The following is a 16,629-nucleotide window of genomic DNA, read 5'->3' as shown; positions in this document are numbered from 1 at the left end:
AAATGTCTGTGAATCCATTCTCTTGAAATGTAGAAAACTCTTAGTGTTACTTACTGAAGAACTTTCCTAGAAGGTAGAACATTTAAAATAAATCATTTGACCCCCAAAATAAGTAATATTAGGTTATGCATTGCTATAGATTAGAGGGAGAAGAAGGAGGTAAATAGGTAGCTAGCTATCTTGGATTTGAAAAGATCTGAATTCAAGCATAGTCTCTTACCAGTACAAGATTAACACTAACTTTTCAGCAGAACCATAACTATACATTCTGCCACCCCCCCCCAAGGTAAAAACAATTAGGAAGGGGTAGCTAGGTGGTACAGTGGATAGAGCACCGGCCCTGGAGTCAGGAGGACCCGAGTTCAAATCCGGCCTCAGACACTTAATAATTATCTAGCTATGTGGCCTTGGGCAAGCCACTTAACCCCATTGCCTTACAAAAATAAAAAAATAATAATTAAAAAAACAATTGGGAAGAGAGAGTAAAGTGTAATAGAGGGCAGTCTTGCTACAAATGCAGTGTGATCCTCCTCCCTAATGAATTGGGGGTAGAAAATATAAATACTAGAAAATAGGTACCAGAGTGATAGATTCTTGGAAGGGAATCTTGGGACTGTTGTCCCATGTGGTATAAGGTGAAGTGTGGGAATGACAGTCATTGAGGTGACCCACCCACCTAATGTTGCTCTCTACCTCTGCCTATATAGAGGGAGTTTTCATACTGGGAGTTCCATACATTGAGGAAATAAAATCTGGACTATCTCTCCCATGTCCTACCCCTTGAAATAAAGGGGGAAAAAATGAATGTTTATCAGAGGCAAAGGCTGACAGTTTCTTTAGAGTTTGGTCCAGATACATTGTTACTAGTATGGTTTAATTGATATTCTCAGAATTATCTTAGAACTGGAAGAGATGCCTTGGCAACTGGTTTAGTTCCCTTGATTTACAGATGGGGAAACTGAGATTCAATGAAAGTAATTTGCTCAGTCACACAACTATTATGTGGAAAAATCAGGGTTAGAGCTGAGGGTTCCTCAGTTCCAATCAGAGTTCTTTTCCAATCCATATTTTGGAACTCAGCTGGTTCTAGATTTTCTCCACTTTGTCATTTACCAATTTTCCTCCTTGAGGACTCCCCTTCCCCCAGTTTGGATTTCATATTTCATCAGTATTGGAAATTTTTCCCTCTGTGAAGTTAGGAGTGTTGCCTGGATCAGAGATTGTCTGAAAAGTTAAGAGACTAGCTAATATGAGTCAGCTAATTTGAGGCCAGATGTTCTTGATTCCAAAATAAACCCTTCTCTCACCATGTTCCAGAGCTGCATTCATCAAACTACACAGAATGAAAGAAAAATTATGGTGTTTCTTTGTTGTTGACTTTGAGTGATAGGAAGGGTATCATTTGAACTAAAGAATTCTTCACATATTTTGAGTAATGTGGGTTAGCACCTCTTATCAGAAGAGGATACTATAACGTATTGGTGTCCTCAAGAACCTGCCCTTCTCATCTTCATAATCCAAGATCTAAATGTTGTTTTATAAATAGCTGATGCCATTTTTCCATTCAAATTCACAAATATTTTTTTCAAATACTGCAGGGTGCAAGGCATAGATTATAATCATAGCTCTTAAGGAGAGCTACTGTAAGGACTTGGGTATCCTACATAGTTATGAAGTTCTGGGTTCATAGTGGGTCTCTGATTCATACAGATGACATAGCTATGAACAAATCACTTAATCCCTCTGTGTACCCAGCAACCCTCTAGGACTCCAAGCTATAAAACAGTTGCTGATCTGTATTAGTAGAAGAAATTTTCTGACTAGGAATATACCCTATGCCAATGACATCATAGGTCTAGACATTCACCCCCCCCCCCCCAAAGAAAAGAAATAGGAACTGGAACTTTCCATTTGTAGATACTGCCAAGGTGTGGGGGGGAAATCGCCTTGAAAATGTAGAAATAATAAATTAAGATTCTAATGTCAAATTATGCCATTCTAGAGGTATAATTCAGTTAGTCAAACACTGCTAAAAACTAGGGATACAAAGGCAAAACTCGGTCCTTGCCCTCAAGAAGTTCACTTTCTAATAGAGGAGAGAAAATGCAAAATATGGTAGGTGGCACAATGAATTAAAGTGGAATAAGGAAAACATCTCTTGGAGTTCAAATCTGGCCTCAGACAATTACTAGCTGTGTGACTCTGGCTAAGTCACTTTATCCTGTTTGCCTCAGTTTCTCAACTGTAAAATGAGCTGGAGAAAGAAATGACAAAATCACTCCAGTATTTCATCAAGAAAACTACAAATGTGGTCATGAAGAACTGGGCACTACTGAAGAGATTGGACATAAACAAAGTAAATGAAAAATATTGTAGAAACCATTGCTATGTGGGGTAAATGACTGGTAATCTCTGGGAAAAGATAGGACTGGTGAGGGGGAAATGGGTTTCATTTACAAAAGGTCAAATTTGAGCTGAATCTTGAAGGAGGCTAGAAGCTAAAGATGAGGAAGGAAGGCATTTATTGGAATAGGGGCCAGTTCAGGAGGACTGAATTTCTACAAGAAGAGTGCTGGTGAAAAATTGAGCTCCCAAGAAGTCACTTGACCAACCTTTGTGTCTTTGTTATCTTGGAATAGAGAAATTCTGAACCCTTTGGTACCACTGAGGTGAAGCAAGATGACAAAGATCCATTAAAGAGTTTATAGAAAATCTAGACCAATCTGCTTATTTTACAAATAAGAAAACAGGGATTCCATTGAGAAAAAGTGACTTGCCAGAGGTGAAAGAGGAAGTAAGTAGCAAAACTAAGATTTGAACCCTAGTTCTCTAACTCAAATCTGAAGCTCTTCCTAATAGAAGATAGACTCTCCTTTTTTAAAATAATCATATAACTATAACCTATATTTACAGATCACTCTCTCCATGTCTTTGTTCTTTATCCTCTCCAACCTCTCAAAAGCTTTAACTCATTCCAATCACAATTTCTTAAAACGATAACAAAACAACCAAGAAAAAGTTGTCCATATTTCCTGTCTTCCTTCATTATGTGTTTAATATCATTCTTATATTTCCTTTAACCAATCTGTCAATTTTCATTTTGTTGTTGTTGTTAGTAGTTTCAACATTGTAGAAGACTGATCTTTGAAATTTAGGTACTGGTTGTAATGTCTTCCTTTCATTCCTGATGCATTTCGAATAGCCGGCCACCAGGCGGGAGTAAAGGAGCACAATATCGTGGTATAACTGCTTCCCAGGCCTCCATCTTGCACTAGTTTCTTTTCAGGATCATAGACCTTTTCTTTTTAAATATTTTTTCCCTTTCTTTTCTTTACATTCTTTCCTTCCCTCCCTGCTTTTTCCCCCCCTCCCTTCTTCATATCTTTCTCTCCCTTCCTTCCTCTTTCCTCTCTCTTTCTCTCCTTCCTTCCTTCCTTCCTTCCTTCCTTCCTTCCTTCCTTCCTTCCTTCCTTCCTTCCTTCCTTCCTTTCCTTCCTTCCTTTCTTTCTTTCTTCTTTCTTTCTTTCTTTCTTTCTTTCTTTCTTTCTTTCTTTCTTTCTTTCTTTCTTTCTTTCTTTCTTTCTTTCTTTCTTCCCCTTCCTTCCTCTTGTGAAGTTTAAGGACTCCTCAAAATTATGTTTATTTCTTTATTTGTTTGTTTATTTTTTGTAAATTCAAAATCAAAGGAAATGCAACATTCTGGTTAGAGGTTGGTGAAAATAAAGATGTAAACATTTTTCTATTCAGATTCATGGATTCCCTTAAAATCAATCTGTAAACGCTTACTTCAAGCCCCTGGATTAGTTGTTGAAGGTACCTCAGAGGCCATCTAGATGATTACCCTCATTTTATAAGTATGGAAACAGAGGTCCAGAGAAGTTAACTTATAGGCCAAAATTATAAGTATCAAAGTTAGGATTTGACGACCAGAGTTAGTGTTTTGTTTTCATTTTTCTGAGTCTATACCCCCAAAGGTATTGTGGATTGAGTTCTGGCAATGAGTGGGAGCTTGGATTCTGTCCCTTTCCACCAATTCTTTTTTTTTTTTTTTTTTTTTTTTTTTAGGTTTTTGCAAGGCAAATGGGGTTAAGCGGCTTGCCCAAGGCCACACAGCTAGGTAATTAATAAGTGTCTGAGACCTCGGATTTGAACCCAGGTACTCTTGACTCCAAGGCAGTGCTTTATCTACTACACCTGCCACCAATTCTTAAATCCTATAATTCTATACTATTATAGTTCTGTCTCTCTGACAGTTCCTTTTCTATGTCTCTGTGAACTCCGCCCTTTCTGTTCCTAAATGTGGTTATGTTTCAATATTTAATTGTTGATCTAAAATCTCTTTCTATGTCCTTTCTCTCAAAGAACTCATGTTTTCTCATAGCTTAGCTATCTCTTCTACAAAGGTGACACCCAAACCTTTATCTTCAACTCTGATCTCTTTTTCTAGTTCCAGTATTTTACTTCTAGTGGCCTGATGAAAATTTCCATTTGAATATCTCAAATTTCAGCATCTAAAAATGATTAGTAGCTTCTTCAAATTAACTTCTCTCCAGATTTCTACATTTCAATAATAATAAATAATAATTCAACTAAATTCAAACCATGATCATAGATTTGGAATTGGAAGGGACCTTTGAGGTAATCTCATCCTAACTCTTTGCAGTTGAGAGCTAGAGAGATGAGGGGATCCACCTAAGGTCACACAAATAGTATCAGAACTGTGATTTGAATCCAGATTCTATGAGTCTAAGTTCAGCTAACTTCTCACTGCAGAACACTGCCTCCTTCTGATTTAATTAAAATTTATGAACTTTATATTCTTTTGAACATAATAGAGAAGGTAGATTTCCCAGGAAGGATTTGGGCATACAAAGATGAAAAAATGATAGTTATTATCCCCAAATAACTTATAACCCAGATGAAATGAGAAATAATTTTTTTTCTTTTTCTTGGTTTTTCAAGGCAATGGGGGTTAAATAATTTGCCCAAGGTCACACAACTAGGTAATTATTAAGTGTCAAAGTCGAATTTGAAATCAGGTCCTCTGGTGGAGCCAAGATGGTGGCAGGAGAAGAGTCTCTCCTAGATGTTCTGTCCAAAATATTTCAAAAGCCTTAAAATTATGACTAACTAAATTTTCAAGAGACAGAACCCACAGAAAGATCCAGTGAGGCAATTCTCCAGCCCAAGGTAATCTGGAAAATAGTGGGAAGACTGTTCCATGGGGTTGGAGGGGCAGCACCACTCCAGAGTGAAGGAATTTCAGCCTCACAGGAACAGCCCCAGGGTGCCAGGGAGTGCCACCTCCTGGCAGCAGAAGCAGTTTCCTGACCTACACCCCAGGGAGCACCAAGCACAACTTGGAAGATGAGCAGGAAGAGTCTGCCAGAGTAAGCACAAAGCCCAATCCCTCAGTGTGGCTGAGGCACTCAGCACAGCCCATATACCAGGAAACAGAAGCAGGCCCATGGAGCTGCCCAGCAGGAGCCTCCCAGCAGCTGCACCCTGAGGGTTTAGCCCATGGAAAGTAGGGGAGTAGAGGGAGACTGCTGAGGTCTGTCCTCTGTCCCTGTAACAGGACTCTGGGGCTTTGACCACAATCACACTTAGTCACAGTCTAGGCCCCCCATAGAGCAGGGACTCTCCTCACAGCCCCAGGGCAGAGGGGTGAGCTTGTGGTCATTCACAGACCAGGAGAACAGTCAAAGCCTCACATACTGAGGTCCTTGTTGGGGGGGTGTCTCCCAATAATACTCAAAAACTCAGGAAGCACCCCAAGCCAGGCACAGGCTAGGGAAATGAGTAAAAAGAAAAAAAGGAACCTGACCATACGCAATTACTTTGGTTCCATGGAAGACCAAACCACATAATCAGAAGATGAGAAAATCCAAGCTTCTGCATCTAAAGACTCTAAGAAATACAGAAGTTGGGCTCAAGTTATGACAGAGTTCAAAAAAGATTTCAAAAATCAAGTAAGGGAGATAGACGAAAAATTGGGAAAAAAATGAGAAAGATGCAGAAAAAATATGAAAATGAAGTCAGCAGTTTAGTCAAGGAGATCCAAAAAATGCTGAAGAAAATGTTAAAAACCAGTTTAGGTCAAATGGATAAAACAGTTCAAAAAGTTATTTTTTTAAAATTCTTTAAAATTCTTAATTTTTTTTTTAATAAGGAGATAAGAAAGCTCTCTGAGGAAAACAAATCCTTCAGATGTAGAATGGAGCTAAAGGAAGCTGATGACTTTGTGAGAACTCAAGATAATAATTCATCACCAAAAGAATGAAAAATTAGAAAATGTGAAATATGTCATTGAAAATACAACTGATCTGGAAAACAGATCTGGAAAAGATAATTTTAAAATTATAGGGTTACCTGAAAGTCATGATCAGGAAAAGAGCCTTGACTTCATTTTAAAAGAATTTCTACAGGAAAATTGCCCTGATAAACTAGAAGCAGAGGGCAAAATAGAAATTGAGAGAATCCACCAATCACCCCTAGAAAGAGATTCCCCCCCCAAAAAAAACCCCAGGAATATTATAGCCAAGTTCCAGATCTCCCAAGTAAAAGATAAATATTCCAATCAGTCAGAAGGACACAATTCAAATATCCTGGAGCTGCAGTCAGGATCACATAGAATTTAGTAGCAACTACATTAAGGGCTTATGGGGCTTGGAATATAATATTCTGGAAGGCAAAATAACTTGGAATGCAAGTGAGAATCAACTATTCAGCAAAACTGAACATCCTCTTCCAGGAGGAAAGATAGATTTTCAATGAAACAGGGGAATTTCAAATATTGCTGTTGAAATGACTAGATCTTCAAGTGGGGACTCAGGTAAAACAGAGAGAGTGGAGGACCCAGGTAAATTATGTGGGACTTAATGATGATGAACTACACTTATTCTTTCATGGAAAGATGATACTGATAATACTCATATTCACCTTCTCATTTAATAGAGCAGTTGGAAGGAACTTTTATAGATGAGGCACAGGAGAGAGTTGAATTTGAAGATATAATATATTGTAAAAATGGAGTCAATAGGTGAAAAGGAAATGTACTGGGAGAAAGGGAAAGAAAGGAGAGGTAGAACAAGCTAAAATATTTCATATAAAATATATTTTATGTAGCTTTTGCAATGATATGGAAGAGGGGGAAGGAGAGGAAGAATGAGGGAGCCTTCATTCTCATTGGAAATGGCTCAGAGAGGAAGCAGCATACACATTTAATAGGGTATAGACATCTAGAAGAAAAAGGAGAGAAGGGGGACAAGGGTAGGGGGGATGTGGGTGATAGAGGAGAGGGTAGATCATAGGAGAGGATAGTCAGATATAACACATTTTCTTTTTTACTTTTTGCAAGGTGGTGGGATTGGGTGGCCTGTCTGGTACCATGGGGCCAGGTGGTAGCTCGGTCTCTGCAGTTGGATGTGGGCTTGGGACTTCCTGGCCCCAGGGCCTGGTGCTCTGTCCACTGTGCCATTCGACTGCCCCACAGCACATTTTTGAAGAGGGACAGAGTGAAAGGACAGAGAAAATATAATAGATGGAGGAATGGATGGAGGGAATTACAATTGGCAATAGCAACTATGGAAAAATATGGAAGTAACTTCTCTGATGGACTAATGATAAAGAAAGTGACCTGAGTCAGAGCTGATGGTATTGGAACACAGACTGAAACATTTTTTTTCTCTTTCTTTTACTTTATTTCTCATGAGGCTTTATATTTTTGTGGGAGAGGAGGTATTAAGTTTACTCTTAAGCAAGAATATTTTAGTAATGTGTAAATAAATTAAAGAAAAATAAATAAAAAAAATAGAAATCAGGTCCCCCTGACTCCAGGACCAGAACACTATCCACTGCACCACCTAGCTGCCCTGAGAAACAAGTTTCTTATTTCTCTTGTTAGGCATCATGTTTTGTCAGCAATGTTAAAATCATCTTTGACCCTTTCCTCTCCCTTGTTTCTCATATAAGATGTGTACTATGTCTTTTTAAAAAAATTTTGTAAGGCAGTGGGGTTAAGTGACTTGCCCAAGGTCACACAGCTAGGTAATTATTAAATGTCTGAGGCTGGATTTAAACTCAGGTACTCCTGACTCTAGGGCCAGTGCTCTATCCACTCTGCCACCTAGTTGACCCAGTATGTTCTATGTCTTGATGATGCTTCCTATAAAGTATCTCTTAAATATTATCCCTCTTTTTTTAAAACCATTTTACTGATTTTAAAAAATATGAAGCACAAACATTATTACCATAGATGCTACTTTCCAATTAACCCTGCTCCACAACAGAACTCTCCCTTATAACCAATAAAAAAATTTTTTAAAAAAACAAGAAGCATAGTGACCATATCTGGTGGCATATGCAACATTTTATATCCATCAATTATTACCCATCTACCAAGACAATATAAAAAATGTTCCTTGTTGGTCTTTGGAAACTTAGATTGCATTTAAAGAGATTTGATAAACATGCTATCTATGACATGATCCAAATCTCTGTTAAAATTGTTAAATGGCACAGGGTCAACATGTCCTTTGAGTACTCCTTCCTCTACCAATTTTGGATATCAGTATTTGATCAGAGATTTCAATGATTCTTCCAGTCCTTTGTACTTTGCAGATTACCTTATTTTAACTGCCTTTCTATTCCTAGTGCCATTATCTTGTTTTGTCTAGTCTAGTCTTGTCTAGTCCCTTGTCACTCCACACTTATTAGACTAACTACTAATAACAACATACATTTATTCAGTGCAAAGTTCTTTCTTCCCAACAAAACTATGAAGTAGATGACACAGGAATTATCCCTATGTTACAGATGAGGAAACTAAGGTGCTGAGGTCCTTATGAGAACTGCAATACTACCTAAATTAATTTACTTATTCAGTATTGTGCAAAACACCCCAAAGAATATTCTATATTGAAAAATAGTGATAGAATATATTTGTAGAAGTGAGAAATGGTCAAGAATATTAAGGGTAGTAACGAAAAAAAGGGAAAGAAAGGGATCTCTTAGTAACAGATTTCAAACTGCTCTACAAAGTAGTACTCTTTAAAATTATTTAGGATTGGTTAAAAAAAGAAAGGTCTATCAGTGAAACATATTAGATACACGGCATACAGAAGTAAAGCAAAGCAAAATAAAGCAAGAACCCCCAACATAGCAATTGGGTTTTTTGAGTTTATTAATTACTGATCATTTGACAAAAACTTCTGGAAAAGACAATAGTTTTGCAGAAATTAGGTTTAGATTAACATCTCATATCATTTTCTAAGATAAACTTCAAATGAATATATGACCTAGGTTTTGAAAAGTCACATCATAAACAAATTGTATAGAAGAAATTACTTTTCAAATCTATGGACAGGCAGGAGTGATACAGTGATAGAAAAACAAGTGATAGAGAAAATTACATAAGAAAATGGATTGTAATTTTGCATAAAATTAAAAAGTTTTTGTACTATCCAATGTTGTAAAAATTTGAAAGGAAACATAACTGAAAAACTATCTTTTCATCAAGTCTGTTTATAAAATTTTGATTTCTACATAAAGAAAGCCATTCATCAATAGTCAAATGTTCAAAGAATATTATCAGGCCATTTCAAAGGAAGAAATCAACATCACAACAACAAACAAATCAAGAAATATCAAGAATTATATGAAAAATGCCTTAATTTACTATTAGAAAAATACACATTTAATGAGGTTCTACCTCATATCTATCAGATAAATATGAAAAAAAATAACCCAAGAGAGTGACAAAAAAAATTGTGAGACTGAGAAATCAAATACATTACAGAACTGTTGATGGCTCTATAATTGTTTGAGTCATTCTGAAAAGCAATTGTTTGGATTATGCCAGAAAGCAATTCTATTCCCAGAAAGTTAAAAGAGTAGTAATACCGAGATTCTAAGATTCCATATATTCTTTCACTTTCAATTATAGAATTATAAATTGCTTTGTAAACTATCAAGTAATTATTTATTGTGAATAGGATAATGTGTTCAATATTCTAGATACAAATGGCACTGTAAGGCAGCATGGTATATAATGGACCAAGCCCTAGATTTGGAATGATCTATCACTGCTAGACATATAACTCTAAAGAAAAATAGGATCCATATTTATAAAAATATTTATTGTAATTTTTTGCAGTATCTAAGAATTGAAAATTAAGGAATTCTATTACAGAATGTTAAAAAATTATGATATATGAATATAACAGCATACTATTATGCAACAAGAAATGATGAAATGAACTATTTCAGGACAAACTTGGAGGACCTCTATGAATTGATGTAAAACAGAGTGAACAGAATTAGAAGAGTCATTTATATGATAGCAATAATATAGGGAGAAAAACCTTTCTCAAACTTTAGAACTATAAGCAATACAATGATAAATCATGTCAATAAAATAAACCCTCTCTGGGGCAGCTAGGTGGTGCAGTGGATAAAGCACTGGCCCTGGAGTCAGGGGTACCTGGGTTCAAATGTAGCCTCAGACACTTAATAATTACCTAGCTGTGTGGCCTTGGGCAAGCCACTTAACCCCATTTGCCTTGCAAAAACCTAGAAATAAAATAAAATAAAATAAAATAAACCCTCTCACCTCCTAACTAAGAAGTAATGAATTTAAAAGACAAGGGTGAGACTTGGAAATTTATAGAAATTTGATTTACCACTCTATATAAATATATATTTTGTAGAATTTTTTAAAAAGTTTACTTAATGGAAGGGACAAATTAATTTTAAAATATTCATTACCTTTAAACATTAAATAAAATTAAAGCAAGTGTTAGAGGCAGGAATCAAACCCAAATCTCTCCTGACTCCATGCTGCCTTTCTGTGTTATTTGTATCTAGAATATTGAACATATTATAATATTCATAATAAATAATTACTTGATAGTTTACAAAGCAATTTATAATTCTGTAATTGAAAGTGAAAGAATATATGGAATCTTAGAATCTCAGAGTTGGAAGACACAACAGATATTACCTATTTTAACACTAACTAAAACAAAAAAGTTTCCCTATGACCCTCTGCCAATCAGTGGTCACCAAACCTCCACTTGAATATTTCTGGAAACTTCATTATCTCAGGAGGCAACTTATTTCACTTCTGGGGAGATTTAATTTTATAAGTTTTTCCCCTTAGTCTGAGTTTAAAGGTGTCCCTTTGTAATTTATACCCTTTCTGCCAAACAAAACTAGTCTAATCTCCCCTGACAAACCTTTTAATTCTGAGGGGCTGATGGATCATGTCTTCCCTAAATTTTCTTTACTCTACTTTTCTCTAAAGGCTGGTTAAATTGTTTGAAAGCTTACCAAAACAGATTATTTTATGGAGAACACCAACACAGGGAAAACTCTCACAGAGGGGTCAGAAAAAAACAATAGAAGGACACTTTCAATCTCTTAAAAACTTTGGAATTGGATTTCCAGGATGTAGCAACTATGGTTGTTGGAACCTAGCATATTTCCAGAGCTTTTCCCAGGGCAGCTTTAAATGAAACCTCTTCACAGACTTTAAAGCTACAAATTTCACTGAAAAGAGAGTGAAACAAATTCACAACTCAAAAATATCATAGAGGATCTTCAGTGAAGGTCTATCTCTTCAGTGGTAAAAGGGAAATATAGCCTAGTCTAGGTGGAAGAAAAGGAAAGTCAGCAGGAGGCTTTTAGCCACAATGCAGATTAGGTCCTGGTTCAGCAAGTTAGCTTGATAGCAAGCCAGAAGGGTGGGTCCCAACAACAAACAAAGTCTGAGCCCTGGGAATACTGGAGCAACAGACAGGACTGGGTTGAGAATAAACCACTGCATAGGCAAAGCCTGGCCATAAAGGAGGAATCCAAACTCTGCACAGGCAACATCTTGGCTAATGATAAGCCAGAGACCAGATTTTGGTTCCAGCAGAAAAAGCTTGGGACTATACTCCCTGTACCCCAGGAGTAGAGCTCAACTTTCAAAATGAGCCAACCCCCCCCCCCCCATTAACCAAAGAAAGCTGCTAATCAGAAAGGGATGATAAAAAATGCCATCTCAGAAGAAGAAAGCAATGACAAATTCCCAAAAGTGAAGTCTCAATGGAGTTTATGAATTGGCCTCAAATCCAACACCTCATGGAAGATCTTTAAAAGAAATTTAAAAACCAAAGATGAGAAGAAGAAAAATGGAAAAAAGAAATGAGGATCATGCAAGAGCATTATGAAAAATTGACTGAAGCAATCAACTCCTTTGAAAGTAAAAAATGGTAAGGGGCAACTAGGTGGCAACTAACATCAGCCCTGGAGTCAGGAGGACCTGAGTTCAAATTCAGCTTCAGATACTTAATACTTATTTAACTGTGTGACCTTGGACAAGTTACTCAATGTCATTGCCTTACAAAACCAAAACAAACAAAGAAAGTAAAAATGAGCAACTGGAAAAAAGTGGCTCATTAAAAAATAAAACTGACCAACTGGAAAAGTAAAGTAATTAACCAACTGGAAAAATTAACTGAAGAAAATAAAACTCTAAAAATTAGAATTGGATAAATGGAAACTAATGACTCTATGAGACACCAAGATTCCTTCAAACAAAACCAAAAGAAGGAAAAAAAAATAGAAGAAAATGCAAAGTACCTTTTAGGGAAAACAAATGACATGGAAAATAGATCCAGAAGAGATAGTTTATGGATTATTGATCTACCTGAAGAACTGAATCCAAAAAGGGGACCTGGAAAATATCTTTCAGGAAATTACCATGGAAAACTGCCCTAATATCTTAGAATAAGATGACAAAATAGCTCTTGAAAGAATCCACAGAACATCTAGAAAGAGGCCCCAGAATAAAAAATCCAAGGAATATCATAACTAAACTCCAGAATTCTCAACTAAATGAGAAAAATACTGCAAGCCACCAAAAAAAGAAGCAATTTAAATACCAAGGAAGCATAGTCAGAATTACACAAGATTTAACAGCTTTATGATTAAAGGATCAGAGGGCCTGGAATATGATATTCCAGAGGACAAAGGAATTGGATTTCATTCAAGAATAAACTGCTCTGCAAAATTCAGTATATTCTTTCAGGGGAAAAGATGGATTTTCTTTTTTTTTTTTAATGTTTTTTTTTTTTGCAAGGCAAACGGGGTTAAGTGGCTTGCCCAAGGCCACACAGCTAGGTAATTCTTAAGTGTTTGAGACCGGATTTGAACCCAGGTACTCTTGACTCCAGGGCCAGTGCTTTATCCACTACGCCACCTAGCTGCCCCCTGAAAGATGGATTTTCAATGAAATATAGGACTTCCAAAATTTTCTGATAAAAAAGATCAGAAATGATCAGAAAATTTGACCATCAAATACAACACTCAAGAGATACATAAAAAGGTAAATAGAAAGGGAGAAAAAATCAAAACAAACACCAGTCAAGAACTTTGGAATTGATTATGCAGTATGGGAAACACTGATACAGAGCTAACCAGCATGGTGTGTCTTCATCAGAGAGGGTGCTGTGTTCTTTGAGGAAGGCAGAATTGAAGCAGCTCAAAGGAAATATCAGAAATGTAAGTTTAGAGACCCTCTACCCCCCAATCAGTGTTCACATGAACTATTTGAGCCCAATCTGTGGTAGAGCATTTCCAGTTTGTATTGGGTTGCTCAGCTTCAGTAGAATACACTTTAACTTGTCTCTTTCTTAATGACGTTATTTTGGTCTTCAATAATGAAGGACAAGATTCAATCAATTCTGGGCTAAACATGCCAGTTCAGATTGGCCTTTTGGGTTGCCATTGTCAAGGTGTTGTCTTCCAAGTTCTTAATGTCAGTTAGTTGCATCTTCCCCATTCTGTACTTTTTGAGTTTTGAAATCCAGTAGTCAAACTTGAGATTTGCCCTAATAAGGGGTGTTTTTGTTTTGTTCCAATTTGTCAAGAAGTTTTGGGGATCTTGATTCTATCTCATCTTTCCATGCTATGTCTTCCAGTTTTAGATCACTGACAAATTTTATAAGCATATTGTATGTGTTATTGGATAAACCACTGATAAAACTGTGGTTTTATCCCAGGGCCACAGACAGTTTTGTGACACAGCATTGATACATTATTTTCTCCTCTTTGGATTTGGTCATTCTGTCAGTTTTAAAGCCACCTAACTATCCTAACATCTAGCCCACATTTTTCTACATCTTGTCCACAACAATATGAAACATTTTGTCAAGTACCTTGCTGACGTCCAGGGATACCTGTGACATTCCAGTGATCTATTAGTCTAGTCAATTATTTAAAAAAAACAGAAAAAAAGGGAATGCAGTAAGTTTATCATGATTTAGTTTTAAGTTCAGACTGATTTGTATGGATCACCACTCACAATATTCATAACTATACCTTCAAAATGAACTCTGGGATTCTTCACAAGAATAAAATCTGACCTTTTTCCCCTCAGTTTGAAGAATCCATCTTCCCACTGCTTGTTTTTTTAAGCAACATTTGTAAAACTCTAGTCCTGAAGCCTTGTGTATAGTGTGTTATGTGTGTGTGTATATATATATATATATATATATATATATATATATATGTGTGTGTGTGTGTGTGTGTGTGTGTGTGTGTGTGTGTGTGTGTGTGTGTTTTCCAGGATTTCCTTAAGTAGGGAATTAAAAGATAATAATGGTTGAAATATGATGAATTAGTCATTCCCACAATACATTTATTTTCATTTATTTATTCTCATCTTATCCTTAATCTTTTCCACCCTTCCCTCTGCTCAGGATAGAACTAAAGTGTGCCTTTTATTTGTCTTTTAGAATAAAAATTTTCTTGATAGGAAAATTATCTTGCTTGTGTGAAGTACTTGGTTTATTCATTCCTTCTGATATTGCTTTAGTGAGGATATGAGGGATTTGATGAGTAAGTTTCCAGTGTCTGAAATATAGATCAAAGATTTAAAAATGCTTATATTATAGAAATTTGTTGGAAATGTGGGTGGACAATGGTAGACTTTCTTTTGTCTTATCTCATAGCACACATTCTAGTCTTTCATATTATTTATACATGAAGATACACATGCAATACATCCTCCTTGTAGGCATCCTTAGACTGGTCACAAGGCATTATCCTATATTTGTGGTAAAATGCAAGAGATACAAGTTGCTTAAGAATTTTTCAGACCTTAGGCATTCTCCTCCTTCCTAATGATCAAAACCTTGATCCCTACTTAGTTATAGACCTTAAGGCTAAGCTATGACTTTTACTACTTCTGAAGATTCTGATTTTTGGTGTTCCTATCCATGGCTTATTGACTCACTGCAGTCCTAATTTTGCTTCCTGGTTTTTTTTGCCTGTCTTACTACCAAACTGATCAAATGTGATCTGCAGTCTACAACTATTTTTAATAAATGCACCAAGAGGGGCTCTAACAAGGAAAGTTCTCTTTCCTCTGACCTGTCATGTGGACACAAGGTCAAACCATCAATAAGAGGTCATGTGTCATACTGCAAAGCACAATTTCTATTTGTCAAATAAAAATGAGATACAAAGCTGTCTTTACTTTGAAGTAAAAGTATAATTCTTTATCTTGAGTTCTCTCACCAAATTAAAATGAGATTTCACTATGATTTCAAATCATAAATGAACAGGTCTTTCATATTATATTTTGTTTCATTTAAACAAAATGACAGATATTTCATGGCATTCTTAATCTTTTTTGAAACTTTCTGAAGTAATTACAGAATCAGAGGCACTGAGGACCTCTTCAAGTAGTCATCTGTTTTCCTCTTTGCTTCTGGCTAGGCAAATGTGGATGACATATATTAATATTTCTGGCTAAAATAACACCAGAGCCAGAAATATCAATTTTTTTGGTAGTCTGATCTAGTGTTTGTTCATGTGCATGCTCATGAAGTTGTTCCTTGTATCTAATAAAACTCTATTTTGATGGGACTTAAGCCTATATCCTTTTACATGATTCTCTATGGAGATGGAGAACAAGTAGTCTATGTTCATCATTCATAGTCATTCATGTGGGTGATTGTTGCTTGACACAATAAGAGAGCAGAACTTAGTAAATAGCAGAGTTAATGATCTTGCAGAAAAATATGCTTCTGTCTGAACAACTAGATCCAACTGTTTTGCTCCACCAAGTTTTTGGCTTCTTGTTCAGCTATTTGTGGTCTTGTGGGATTCCTTCAATTTGTCAGGTGATCCATTCATTGTCTATTATTTTTTCTACAATGACCAGATTCTTTTTAGGATAGAATCATTTTTCTTATTTTTATTGCATACAGGATGATCTGTAAGTATGCTTTTCCCATTTAGCTGTAGTCCATCACTCCAATGAATAATGGATCACAGTAGATAATTTAATATTTTTGTTGTTTTCACAAGTCTCCATAGGCTTCAATAGATTATTCCTCAGCCTTGTCTCATAGAATTTATATTTCCCACCTGCTAATAATTTTTCTGATTTTGTCTCCTTTCTAAACCCTTTTTTACAACTGACATTTGTTAAGCATGTTAAGCAGGTAATATTTATATATATATATATATATATATATATATATATATATATATATATATATATATATAGGACACTATACTAGCTACTAGGTGAGAAGGGAAATTTGGGTAAGATATAGGGCACCAACTTCAAGT

At 36.0% G+C, this 16,629-nt stretch overlaps 1 long non-coding RNA gene across 2 annotated transcripts in view; it reads right to left on the bottom strand.

The window, feature by feature from the left end:
* Positions 1-2: 2 nt before the first annotated feature.
* The window catches only part of LOC141494964 (uncharacterized), a 28,731-nt gene continuing 12,104 nt past the window's right edge, over positions 3-16,629 (bottom strand). For both annotated transcript variants that reach the window (XR_012470596.1, XR_012470597.1), the window contains exon 3: positions 3-66. This is a non-coding gene — a long non-coding RNA (uncharacterized LOC141494964). The remainder of the gene's footprint in view (positions 67-16,629) is intronic.

Source organism: Macrotis lagotis, chromosome 8 (assembly GCF_037893015.1).
Source record: "Macrotis lagotis isolate mMagLag1 chromosome 8, bilby.v1.9.chrom.fasta, whole genome shotgun sequence".
In the NCBI taxonomy this organism is placed as follows: Eukaryota; Metazoa; Chordata; class Mammalia; order Peramelemorphia; family Peramelidae; genus Macrotis; species Macrotis lagotis.
This window is presented reverse-complemented; position numbering and strand designations above follow the sequence as displayed.